Source organism: Vespa crabro, chromosome 18 (assembly GCF_910589235.1).
Source record: "Vespa crabro chromosome 18, iyVesCrab1.2, whole genome shotgun sequence".
Taxonomy (NCBI): Eukaryota; Metazoa; Arthropoda; class Insecta; order Hymenoptera; family Vespidae; genus Vespa; species Vespa crabro.
Window position 1 is genome coordinate 4835737 of NC_060972.1, and position 3779 is coordinate 4839515.

The 3779-nt window shown below is 39.5% G+C and overlaps 1 long non-coding RNA gene across 1 annotated transcript; it reads right to left on the bottom strand.

Annotated features, from left to right (window-relative positions):
* Nucleotides 1–442: 442 nt before the first annotated feature.
* LOC124430325 lies at nucleotides 443–3546 on the bottom strand. Its single transcript, XR_006943729.1, has 2 exons — nucleotides 2916–3546; nucleotides 443–757 (listed from the first exon to the last, which is right to left on the bottom strand). It is a non-coding gene; the product is annotated as an uncharacterized LOC124430325 (long non-coding RNA).
* Nucleotides 3547–3779: the final 233 nt, after the last annotated feature.

The window sequence follows — 3779 nt, forward strand, 5'->3', positions numbered from 1 at the left end:
CAACAGCGCGTACTAGAAGGAAATAGAGATAGAGATAGAGATAGAGATCGAGAGAAAGAGAGGATGACGAAGCCGAGGCTATCGAATATCTCGATATCACCCATCAACGATCACGGTGAGTGATCACGATCGTTCGACGGTACGAAGTTCTTCCTGAATAACCTAAGGACGTTAGCCGATTCTCGTATCTTTTGTGCGCTGGGATAAAGGGAAAAATATATAAGTGCGTGGGAAAGGAAGGACAGGGCAGGCGAGCGAGCAAGAGAGAGAGAGAGAGAGAGAGAGAGAGAGAGGGAGAGAGAGAGGGAGAGGAGGGTTGAACATTTTCTTCGCTCCGATAATAGCGTTGAATTTCTGATAAAATCCGATATTTCCAATTAAGGCAAAGATTATCGATAAAAGGAAAGAGGTTTAGAAAATATTCTTGATAGTAGATTATGCGTTATATGAAATATAATTTATTCACGATTATATTTATAGAGATACAAGTCGACGTCATTTATTTCATTGTTAATTTCGGCGGATTGAAAAAATTCCTTTTCTCGTGTAAAACTAATAATATAAGCAATACCACGGCATCCATCTCCTCCGTTTACTTTATACAATATTCCTTTTCCACGACGATTTATCTTATTTCGTTGCTTCTCTCCTTCACATTTATTCTCTTCCTCTCGTTTTGCTCCCTTATATTCGTTTTGTTACAACCATCTTCACCCTCCTTCGCCTTCCTTCGTAGTCGTCCTTGTACAGAGTTGCTCTGCGGAAACAGGGAAAGATTAGAGAAGTTCGTTTCGTGGATATTTCTTTTGGGGGGACGGGGAGTAAAATGGGAAAGCAATTTTTCACAAATGCCGAAGAATTTTTGCTTTTCGCTCCGTCATCTTTCGTTCGGTTGGTCGTCTTATCGCAAAAAATCCACGTTTCCTTTTCATTCGTCTTCCAAGTAATTACAATAAATTAACTTTGAAATTGCGATTGCGACGTGGAGATATTTAATATCAATATTCTAAGGGAGAAAATCTTGTCTTTGAAATTTCAAGAATTTCAATTATCATTCTAACGTTTTTCCCTTTTTTTTTTTTTTCTTCTTCTTCTTCTTTTTTCTTTTTCTTTCTTTTTTTTTTTTTTCTTCTTCGAACGAGCAGCACGAAAAAAATAAAACTGATAAAAGGTACGTTTTGGATTTCTTCGAGACAATGAACGGATAATTTTATCGTGGACAATGGAATAGACTTGATTCAATAGGTTGTCATCGATTGGCTCGTTACGAGTAAGCCGCGACCCTTTCCCTTCGATTTCCTAGTAAAACTCGCTCGGCTGCTTTTTCAAGACTTTCAATATTTTTCTCCGCTTAGCAATTTTCTTTCCCCGTCTTCTATTTTCTCGGTTTAGATATGCAAGGGACAGCAACGAGGTGTGGAAGTAAGAGTGATTGCGAAACGAAGTTTACACATCTTTAATACACTTATGCAACCTGAGAGAGAATAACTATTGCCAGGTGATATAATTTATTATATATCGGTTTTAGGGAACATTCGATATAAGAAAATATGAAATATTTTATATGAAAAATATTTTCCAAGTCAAAGTCAATAAATAAAAGGGGGGATGGGAAGGAGGGTGGGGACTATCTCTATATATTTCGTCATCGGATAACTATCTACTATACGCGAGTTCGTTCTCGCTTGGGAAACTAATAAAAAAATACGAAAAACGAAAAGCATAAAAAAGAAAAACCTTACGAAGAGAAATACGTACGGTGTCGAGCTATCTATCGATTATCGATCTCGGAGCATCCTACCGATTGCATGAAAAATATCACTTCTCTCCCTCTCCCTCTGTGTGTGTGCATGTGTTTACTTCTCGAAGGCGAGCAAATGATTCGCGTAAACATCGAAGAAATACGCGAGTGCTCCTCGCTTGGGATCTTTGTGGTGAGTCGTGTGCGGATACGAAGCGAAAGGTAGAAAATTAAGTCTCGAGAAAATTTCCACGGAGACGTCTCTCGCACAAACCGTAGCACGCGTGATTGCATTAAATGCGATGATTTTTCAATTCCCTAGAACCACGTTTCTCGTTGAAATATGTTGGCATTTTCTTGATGATACGGGGAAGCTGTCGACATTAAATATGCACATTCTATGCTTCTAGATACTTTTTTTAGATACCTCTTCTTTTTATTATTCCCTTCTCTATCTCGTAGACGAAGGATTGAAGCGAAACTCATGGATACGAATAAAGCAAATATATATATATATATATATATATATATATATATATATATATATATATATATATATATATATCTGCTTTCTTTAACGGAAATTCTTATTCCGTAAAATTTGACCGAATAGGGAGAAAAGTTTGGAAACACCCAGTGTATGTATACTCGGTATAGGTATAAATCGATGTTAGTTTTTCCAACGCTTACCATCCGTTATCGGAGCGGACAAACGCGTAAATCGAAACGGCAGAGTGGAAATAATAAAGTAATGCTAACGCGATGCCATATATCGGTGCTATAAATAATACATAAGCGTAGAAAGTATTGGTGGATTTGTTGAAAAGTAGAAGGGATAAGTCGATGACTCGTTGGTTCGAATGCAATCAGCCCGTATTGGGCCGATCTCACATATACGTATCTTATTTGAAATGGAGGGATAAATAAAACGCATCGACGATGAGGAGCGATTATTCTTTGGGATTTCGTCGAGGATGAAAGACCATTTCGACTGTAGTGTGTCGGCAATAGTAGGAGCTTGACGGTCACGTTCGCGAAATACGCGGTGCTTTTCGATGGACGAGAAAGATAAAAGGAAACGTGGCTGAATACGTATCGATCCCATCGATATCATATATACCGCGTTCTCGCGTACGCGTGGAATTACGTACGTGCTTGTGGCTTAGCTACTTACACGCGAGACGCCTTGCCTCGATTCCTTATGTAAATTGCGTCGTTTCTGCTTGACGGATCACAGCCAGACGCGGAACGTTGCATTCTACGTGTGTATAACGTTCTAGAATCGATGCAGGCGCCTTCGGTTCGCTTCCTTCTGCGCGGCATCCTCGTCTTCTGTCTCTCTTTATCTTTATCTTTATCTTTATCTTTATCTTTATCCTTCTCTTTCTACCGAACACGCCCACATATTCTCTTGTTTCACGAGTAGACTGAGCGGGGCCCGAGTAGCGACGTTAACGTCCCAAGTGCCTGTGAGCTTTGAGAACATTTACTACGCGTAAGGCGCGTACGAACGAGCGTTCTTTGACGCCAGTGCTTCCACCAGCCAACCCTGCTAATTCAACGAAAACAAATTGCCACGTCGTTAGCCTCTCGAATAGACTACCCTAGCGAGACCGTGTCTCCGTCAAATTGCATCTAAAAGAGCCCGCGCCAACCCGCCGCGTGGATTCTTTTTCCTCTCCCCTGAAGATCCTCTCGCTGGCTAACGACTCGAGCATCTTTTTCCCTTCGTTCGCTTTCCGTGTCTATGTAATCCTTCTACGTCAATTTTCTTTCCCTTTTTTTTTTCTTTCTCTCTGTTTTCCTTTTTTTCCCTCTTTTTCTTTTACCTTTGTTTATTTGTTTGGTTTTTTCCATTTTTTAATAAACTTACGATCGTGCTCGTTAATTTCAATTCTAACCGAACAACGTGGAAACAAAAACTATTGCCACCCACGCGAGATGGATCGTTATTTCGGTTGATATTTATCTCGAGAGACCCTATATGCTACCTTTAAAAATTTTTCTCTTTTATGCATATATATATCTATATATATAT